Raw genomic sequence first — 10078 nt, 5'->3', positions numbered from 1 at the left:
CCAAGWTGCCAGTTCTTCARAMTGCGCTGTATATGCCACTCCAGAGAGGACTACCTAGAAAAAGAAGCGGAGGTGCGCAACAGGTTTCTAAGTGGCTACTCTCCATAAAGTGTGGATGAAGCTTTTAATTTGGCATCGGGGAAAACACTAGATGAACTGCTACAACAAAGACCCACTAGATCTAAAGACCCCTGTGTAATGTTCACTACCACATATACTTTGACCTCGCGAAAAGTGGGAGATGCTGTCAAGTAACACTGGCATGTTTTATCATCAGACCCAGCTTTGCCTGCTGAATTTAAGAATCCAGCACTTATTTGAATATAGGAGAGGTCGCAATTTACGCRATAAATTTGTCCACGCCAACTGCCAGTCACAAAAGAAAATCAGCCAGGCTCTTTTACACCCTCTTCCTGAATGGCAGCTATACATGCTTAGGTTGCGCACAGTGCAACAATATGAAGAGGGAATATTTCTACCACCCACATACAGGAAAACGGTTCCAAATAAATGACATTATTACGTGCTCCACCACCCATGTTATTTACATTATTAAATGTCCATGTGGGCTGTGCTATGTAGGTAAAACTCTCGTTCTCTCAAACAGAGAATCAGTGAACATAAATTCAATTAGGAGAAACGACAAGGATTATCCAGTTGCAGTACATTTTAATGACCTAAACATAATTCTACTTTTAGATTTTGTGGCATAGAGAAAGCTAAGATATCAGACAGGCGAGGTGATATTAATAATACTCTGAGTAAAAGAGAATGTTTTGAGATTTTCACCCTCCAGACATTATTTTCCTAAAGGTCTTAATGATGAAATGCCTATATATGTTATGTTGTAAATGTGAACATGAATTATGCCCCTATTTCCGATTACTCTGTGTCACGATTGTCGAAATGAGCGGACCAAAGTGCAGCGTGAGTTGAGTTCCACATATTTTAATACAAAGTGAAACAAAAAGAGTAGTGATACTATCAAGATCAGTGGTACCATCAAAAGCAGTGATACTATCAAGTGCAGTGATACCATCAAGAGCAGTGATACTATCCAGAGCAGTGATACTATCAAGAGCAGTGATACTATCCAGAAGCAGTGATACTATCAAGAGCAGTGAATACTATCAAGAGCAGTGATACTATCAAAGCAGTGATACTATCAACAAGCAGTGATACTATCAACAGGCAGTGATACTATCACAGCAGTGATACTATCAAGAGCAGTGATAGCAGTGATACTATCAAGAGCAGTGATACTATCAAAAGCAGTGATACTATCAAGAGCAGTGATACTATCAAGAGCAGTGATACTATCAAGAGCAGGTTGCGGGTTTCCTCTTTTTTCTCATTTTATTCAACTGTTACCGTGCACCTGCAAAAAAGATAGCTCAGATGTGCGAGTGCCTTTTGAATTTTGAACTACCTTTTAATGTGAAAGCTTTCAAGCCATCATGCTTGATTAGCTAACAAGACCATCATGCTTGATTGCCTTACAATACCATCATATTTGCAATTTGTCTTGTAGTAATGTTGTGCCTCTATTTCCTTAAACTTTTTAATTTAGCAATATATTTTTTTGGTCAGTAGGTGCCCAACATAACAGGTGGTGTTGTGTTGGACACAGTCACTCATATACAGAGGTCTAGAGCCTGACTGCATTCCTGATTTATGTAACCGTTAGCTTACCTGTGTAATATTGACATAAGCTCAAAAACATTTACTTTGCAAACAACTCTGGTGGACATTCCTGCACTCAGCATATCAATTGCACGCTCCCTCAACTTGAGACATCTGTGGTATTGTGTTATGTGACAAAATTGCATATTTTAGTGTGGCCTTTTATTGTTCCCAGCACAAGGTGCACCTGTGTAATGATCATGCTGTTTAATCAGCTTCTTGACATGTCCACTTCGCTGATGCTCAACACTGGGGCCCCACAAGGGTGCGTGCTCAGCCCCCTCCTGTACTCCCTGTTCACCCTCGACTGAGTGGCCATGCACGCCTCCAACTCAATCATCAAGTTTGCAGACGACACAACAGTAGTGGGCTTGATTACCAGCAACGACGAGACAGCCTACAGGGAGGCGGTGAGGGCACTCGGAGTGTGGTTTCAGGAAAACAACCTCTCGCTCAACGTCAACAAAACAAAGGAGATGATCGTGGAATTCAGGTAAGAGCAGAGGGAGCACCAACGTATCCACATCGACGGGACAGCAGTGGAGAAGGTGGAAAGTTTTAAGTTCCTCGGCATACACATCACGGACAAACTGAAATGGTCCACCCACACAGACAGCGTGGTGAAGAAGGTTCAACAGCGCCTCTTCAACCTCAGGAGGCTGAAGAAATTTGGCTTGTCACCTAAATCCCTCACAAAATGTAACAGATGCACAATCGAGAGCATCCTGTCGGGCTGTATCACCGCCTGGTACGGCAACTGCACCACCCTCAACCGCAAGGCTCTCCAGAGGGTACGCATCACCGGGGGCAAACTACCTTCCTCCCGGACACCTACAGCACCCGATGTCACAGGAAGGCCAAAAGGATCACCAAGGACAAGAACCACCCGAGCCACTGCCTGTTCACCCTGCTATCATCCAGAAAGCGAGTCAGTACAGGTGCATCAAAGCTGGACCGAGAGACTGAGAAACAGCTTCTATCTCAAGGCCATCAGACAGCTAAACAGCCATCACTAACTAGAGAGGCTGCTGCCAACATACAGACCAAATCACTGGCTACTTTAAAACTTCTTGTCAATAGGGGGCGCTGTTTTCACTTTGGAAAAAATCGTGCCCAAATTAAACTGCCTCGTACTCTATTCTAGATCGTACAATATGCATATTATTAACTATTGGATAGAAAACACCTCTCACGTTCTAAAACTGTTTGCATTATATCTGTGAGTAAAACAGAACTATTTTGCAGCAAACTTCCATACAGGAAGTGAAAAATCTGAAAACGATGCTCTGTTCCAGGGCCTGCTATTCAATTGCCTAATATTTATCGATATGCATGCACTTCATACGCCTTCCACTAGATGTCAACAGGCAGTGGAAGGTGGAATGGGTGTCTAGCTTGATCTGAGGCCGAACAAGAGCTTTTGGAGTGACAGGTATGGAAATTCTTTGTCTTCTCTGGCGCTCGAAGTACGTCGACATTGGCTTCTGAAAAGCGTGTCGTATATACACGGCGGAGATCTCCGCTCTTGATTTTATTTGATCAATGTGATAATAACTTCGTAAAGTATGTTTTTTCAACCGAGTTTTATCAGATTATTCAACGTTAGGACTTTGGGATTTTCCGTTCTTTGCGTCGAGAGAAAACTGGAACGTCATCAACATTGGCTAGCATTGTGGCACGAATTCGACAGGAGAAAAGGACATTCTAAAACCAAACAACGATTTATTATGGACCTAGGACTCCTTGGACAAGATTCTGATGGAAGCTCAACAAAGTAAGGACAATTTATGATGTTATTTCGTATTTCTGTGGAAAATGTTGATTCCTATTCTCTGCCGTTTTGGCGGGCGCTGTCTCGCAATAACGCAAGCTGTTTGTTATGGTAAAGTTATTTTTAAAAATCTTAACACGGCGGTTGCATTAAGAACCAGTGTATCTTTCATTTGCCATACAACAAGTATTTTATGTAACGTTTATGATAGTTCTTTGGTCAGATTAGGTGAGTGTCCAAAATAGCTCCGGACATTCTGGTGAATCGATGCTACAATATTCACAATGTATAACCACGGTTTGCAGCTCTAATATGCACATTTTTGAACAAAACATAATGTTATTGTATAACCTGATGTTATAAGACTGTCATCTGATGAAGTGGTCAAGGTTAGTGATTAATTTTATATATTTTGCTGTTTTTGCGAGATGCTATCTATGCGATGAATAAATGCCGATTGTGTGTTTGGCTATTTGTGGTAAGCTAATATAATGCCTATATTGTGTTTTCGCTGTAAAATCGAATATTGGCTGGATTCACAAGATGTTTATCTTTCATTTGCGTACACCATGTATTCTTCATAAATGTTTATGATGAGTATTTAGGATTTCACGTTGCTCTCTGTAATTATTCTGGCTGCTTTGGTGATATTTTGATGGTAGCTGCAATGTAAAACTATGATTATACCTCAAATATGCACATTTTCGAACAAAAATAAATTTATTGTATAACATGTTATAAGACTGTCATCTGATGAAGTTGTTCTTGGTTAGTGACCTAATAATCTATATGTGGTTCGGTTTTGTGATAGTACCTATGCGGTAGAAAACATGGTGAAAATATGCGGTTGAGTCTTTGGGCTATTGTGGTTAGCTAATAGAAATACATATTTGTTTTCGCTGTAAACATTAAAAAATCGGAAAGATTGCTGGATCACAAGATGTTTATCTTTCATTTGCTGTAGTGGACTTGTGATTTCATGATATTTATATGCTATTATTTACTTGTGGCGCTATGCTAGGCTATGCTAGTCAGCTTTTACTGATGAGGATGCTCCCGGATCCGGGATGGGTGTTGAGTAAAGGTTTTAATAAAGGTATCACTAGTCACTTTAAATAATGGCACTTTAATAATGTTTACATATCCTACATTACTCATCTCATATGTATATACTGTATTTCATACCATCTATTGCATCTTGCCTATGCCGCACGGCCATCGCTCATTAATATATTTATATGTACATATTCTTATTCAATCCCTATACATTTGTGTGTATAATGTAGTTGTTGTGATTTGTTAGATTACTTGTTAGATATTGCTGCACTGTCAGAACTAGAAGCACAAGCATTTCGTAACACTCGCATTAACATCTGCTAACCATGTTTATGTGACAAATAAGATTTGATTTGAGGTGGATGGATTATCTTGGCAAAGGAGAAATTGTCATCAACAAGGATGTACATATTGTAGAGAAAAAAGCTTTATGTGCGTATGGAAAATTTCTGAGATCTTTTATTTCAGCTCATGAAACATCGGATCAACACTTTACATGTTGCGTTTATATTTTTGTTCAGTATATATAGAGAGAGGTCTATAGAACCTGTCTGCATTCCTGATTTCTTCAACCATTAGCTAATCTGTGTAATATTGACAAACTCAAAACCACTTTGTCCTGTTTTATGAATTGCTGTGCTGATCAATGGGCAGTTCATTACCTCTGTCAGATGAACATGGAGCTTAAGGTTTATATTTGTATTTATTTTTTGCAGTAAAGATAGTGACGCTACTATTATACACATTTACAATAGGCCTATAGATACACTAATGCATACGTCCTAATGATGTATAGATATTTTAATAACCGGACATTGTAAAGTCCATTATTCAACTGAAGAGTATGAATTCGGCTGTTTGAGAAGGTTTGAATCCTAAGCAACCTGCCTACACATTGTTTGAAGTACAATAGACCAACATAGCTGCTGTAGTAGGTCAAAGTTGTGTGCTGGAAAAACTTGGTAGAGCATTTGGTGGAGTAGGCATTTGGCTTCGGACTCCCTAACTCAGTCATTTTTCGTGTCTTCAATTCCATGGTTTTTGCACCTGCTGATTTGTCCTTGTCTTTTGGCTAGCTCCTCAAGAAATGCTGGCGACCATGACAGAAGCCAAACGTGACTTGGCTTGGGGGTGTGGTATGATTTGGGTGTTTCTTGAATCCCAAGTGCCAGGTCTCTCTCCATTCAGAGACATCAGTATCTAGCCTGTCTGTCAGAGTGTCAGGTCTCTGTCCATTCAGAGACATGCAGTATCAAGCCTGTCTGCCAGGAGGTGCCAGGTCTCTCTCCATTCAGAAGACATCAGTAATCTAGCCTGTCTGCAGAGTGCCAGGTCTCTTCTCCATTCAGAGACATCAGTATCTAGCCTGTCTGCCAGCAGTGCCAAGGTCTCTCTCCATTCAGAGAACATCAGTATCTAGCTTGTCCTTGTCAGCGTGGCCAGGTCTTCTCCATTCAGAGACATCAAGTATCTAAGCGTATATAGAGGCCAGGTTCTCTCTCCATTTAAGACATAGTGTCAAGCCGTCTGTCAGTCCTGAAATCATCAACCATCTTGCTAGTCTCATGTGCTGGCTCCATACATGTTCGCTGTGAACACACACACACGGTCACTTGTTCTAATACCAATGGCCAGGTACTATGTGAAGTTTGAACAGGTCAGATAAACCTACCACCTTATGGTCTCCACGCGATGACGCGTTGATGAGCAGGCAAGAGGTGAGGCTGGAAGGGAGAGGTTTTACCCAGAGCCCCATTGATGGGTATATCAGTGTAGATCAAGCTTCGCTGGGCCCCTCATTAAAGATACCGGTCGTCACAAACAGCACCAAATGATGCCTGATGATTGCCCCCTTGCCTGGTTTTTTTTTTCTCCTATGCTGCATGCTTTGGCTGCAAACTGACATCTTCTCAAACAACTCATAGGCAATATTATGAGGCGGTGACTGAGAGGTCCTGTGACTGGAGGTACAAGTAGACAAGTGGTCAATTGCATTTGTTGAAGAAAAGGACTAAGCTTTTTGCTAATGCACTTCACAACCAAAAATTACTCTACTAGTTGTGTCTGCTTTGGCTGGGATTAGCCTACTTTAGTTTTATCAAACGCAGGTATTTTTCAACACAACCTTTCAAATATACATAACCCAGATTCATAACCATTTCAGTCTATGGTCTAGCTACCGGATACTCACCACCAAAACTGCACTGGGGACCCGATGAACTCTAACCAGCCTATTCTGCATGATAGGGTCCAACCATAGTTGGTCAATTATGTATAGGGCTTTTCATTAGGGGCGATGAACAACAGAGCCCCTTTCATGAAGGGAAGTGAAGTGAAGTGTGGCAAAAAGGAGCTAAATATGTGTGTAAACTTCCATAGTTCTGTGAGTGTCAACTGAGTAGGCTGATTACCTATTTCATGGATGCAACAATCTCTAGACTTAGGCTTACAGTATGTATGGTTCAACATGGCACATTAGGCTGTGTAGTGAAGCTGATATCTCACAGTCAAGTCCTGCAGCTAAAGACACTAATATTTGTTGTAAACTCTACACAGTTGTGTCCTGTGAATGTCACTGAGAGATACCCATTTATGGGGACACAATCCATAGGTTAGGCTGTGCAGTGTAAGTATTCCCCATTGTGAAGTCTATCACACCACAGTGGGTAGTTCATCTGTTTCTTGTGTCTATCTGTGGTAGTATGCACTTTGAGAAACAACTTGATTTCATTTTACTTTCTGGGAAATCATGTGACCTTAGAAATGAGGTTGTAATCTGAACTTTAATTGAGGCATGTGTAACGATGCAGAATAACGGTATGATTTCCGCAGAATGGACCATCAAAAACGTTTTCACTTTCAATTTTGAATACCATGAAAGGTGATAGACTCAAGCTGTAGACCTAATACTGCTCTGTGACCCTGACTCAACACACAGCCCTGCTTGTCTGAAAGTGTCAACGTTTCAAGTATGAGTGTGCATTTAAAAAAAGACAAGATCAGGGTTTCTTAAACTTTGGTGGGACTCAAAGTGGCCCGTGAGCGAGTGAGAGGTGAAGTGCCGCAAGATATCTAAAATAAAATATATAATCGCACACTCATTTCTTCTAATTTGAGTCGTCGAGGATGATTTGTATGGCATGATGGTCAATTTCTAATTGGGTCTTGAGGCTGAAAAAGTTTAAGACCCCCTAAGAATCCTTAACTCTGTTCAGTTCCATTGAAGGTGTGTTGTTATAATCTAAGGCAGGGTTTACCTCAATCTACATTGAAAGGATAACCCAAATTAATTTGTAGAAAATGGTTCCACATTATACCAGTGGTTTCCAGTGATGTAAGTACTTAAGTAGTACTTTTAAAGTATTTTTATTTAAGTCGTTTTTTGGGGTATCCTTGTACTTTACCAATTTATATTTTTGACAACTTTTACTATTATTCACCACATTCCAAAAAAGATGTACTTTTATCATACATTTTATTGACACCCAAAGTACTCGTTACATTTTGAATAGCTTAGCGGACAGGAAGTAGGTCCAATTCACACACTATCGAGACAACACATGGTCATCTACTGCCGTCTGATCTGGGGACTCCTAAACACACATGCTCTTCTTTAAATGAAGTGTTGGAGTGCCCCTGGCTATCCATACATTTTAAAAAACAAGAAAATAGTTGCACTGTTTTTGCTTAAAATAGGAATTGTACATTTTTTTCATACTTCTACATTTACTTTTGATACTTATTAGTATTTTTAGAAATGACATTACTTTGATTCTTAAGTATATATAGAGACCAAAATACTTTTAGACTTTTACTCAAGTAGTATTTTATTGGGTGACTTTCACTTTTCTTGAGTAACTTCTATTAAAGGTATCTAAACTTTACTACAGTAGGACAATTGGGTACTTTTTACTCCACTGGTGCTTTCCCAAACTGTGGGGCCGGGGCGGTCGGTGGAGGAGTGCATTATTTTTATTAACTCAATTCCGGGCTTTCAACTTATTATTGAATGTTGTATAAGTTAGAATAATATTGGAGAGTGCATCACCAGTTTTAACTCTTTTCATGGCATAATTCTATACCTTAGGAGAGGCCATTTATTAACTTGTCAGAAATTCCAGACACTAACCCATGTATTGAAATATTTCTGGGGTTTTTTATCTGAAAATTTATTTTCTGAACAAGAGAGCTGAGAGGTTAAAGGCGGGTCTGTTTCAAATATGTAAAAGGCACTTTTTTGAACAATCGCAGCTCGGTAATACTTGTGAACTCTGTCAATAGTCAACGCTGTATTTCAATTTTTGGTCATTGGAGAAAATTGCTTTACCAACCTGTTGGGATAACAATTTCTTTGAACATGTCATAAGGGTTCATAACACATGTCATAATTGACAATACATAATGTAATTATCGTGTTATGACCAAGATATTGCTGTATTTCTAGCCTTATGACAGGTTTAATGAAACAGCTCACACCACAGCCTGATACCATATAACGCAGCATAAATAGTGGACCTATTACGAATGTTAAGTAGTGTATGACAGTGTTACGAATGAGAACATTTTATGTCTGGTCGAAATTCAGAATAAAGCCCATAGCCCTTTTATAAAGCCTAGTATTATAGTCAACGTCTATATTAGGTTTAGATCGGCCAAGTGCATGTTAAAGTGAGTCTTCCCACTTTTCTCCATAATACTCAGTATTCCTGAACACATGTGGGACTTGGCTGTGCTGGTGGGTCTTTTGGCAATGGACAAGGGCAAGACTGTCACTGGGGACGGGGGGACATGTCCCAACCCACATTCTGAAATTGCATTTTTGTCCCCCCCCCCGGTTTTTGTAAAGTTTTTTTATTTAACCTCTAATTAAACTAGGCAAGTCAGTTATGAACAAAATCCGTATTTACAATGATCGGCCTACCCCGGACGACGCTGGCCAGCTTGTGTGCCAACCCCATGGACTCCCAATCAGGCTGTAGATCTGTTGGGGCGTATGGCAAATTGGGGTGGCGTCTAGGGTTTCTGGGATACGGGTTTTGATGTGAGCCATGACAGCCTTTCAAAGCACTCACTGGCTACAGAGCGTGTGTGCAACCAGGTCGGTAGTCCATTTAGGCAGGTTACCTAGTGTTCTGGCACAGGGACTAGGTGGTCTGCATAAAACATGTTGGTATTACAGGGCAGAGGTTGAAAGTAATGAGACACTTGCCAGTTGTCAACGCATGCTCGGCCATTAACATCCTGGTAATCCGTCTGGGCCCTGCGGCCTTGTAATGTTGACCTGTTAAAGTCTACTCACATGGCTGGAGGAGTCGTGATCACACAGTCTTCCGGAACAGCTGGTGCTCTCCTGCATGTGGTCAGTGTTATTTTCCTCGAAGCGAGCAATAGAAGTTAATTTAGTTTCGTCTGGTAGACCTCGTGTCACTGAGGCAGTTCTCGGCTGTGCTTCGCTTTGTAGTCTGTAATGGTTTTGCACCTGCTTTCATCCACCGATTCTATCTTGATCCTGTATTGACGCTTTGCCTGTTTGATGGTTCGTCTAAGGGCAATCAGCGGGATTTCTTA

The sequence above is a fragment of the Salvelinus sp. IW2-2015 genome, unplaced genomic scaffold (assembly GCF_002910315.2).
Source record: "Salvelinus sp. IW2-2015 unplaced genomic scaffold, ASM291031v2 Un_scaffold3744, whole genome shotgun sequence".
NCBI lineage: Eukaryota > Metazoa > Chordata > Actinopteri > Salmoniformes > Salmonidae > Salvelinus > Salvelinus sp. IW2-2015.
Note: the sequence above shows the minus strand (reverse complement) of the source record.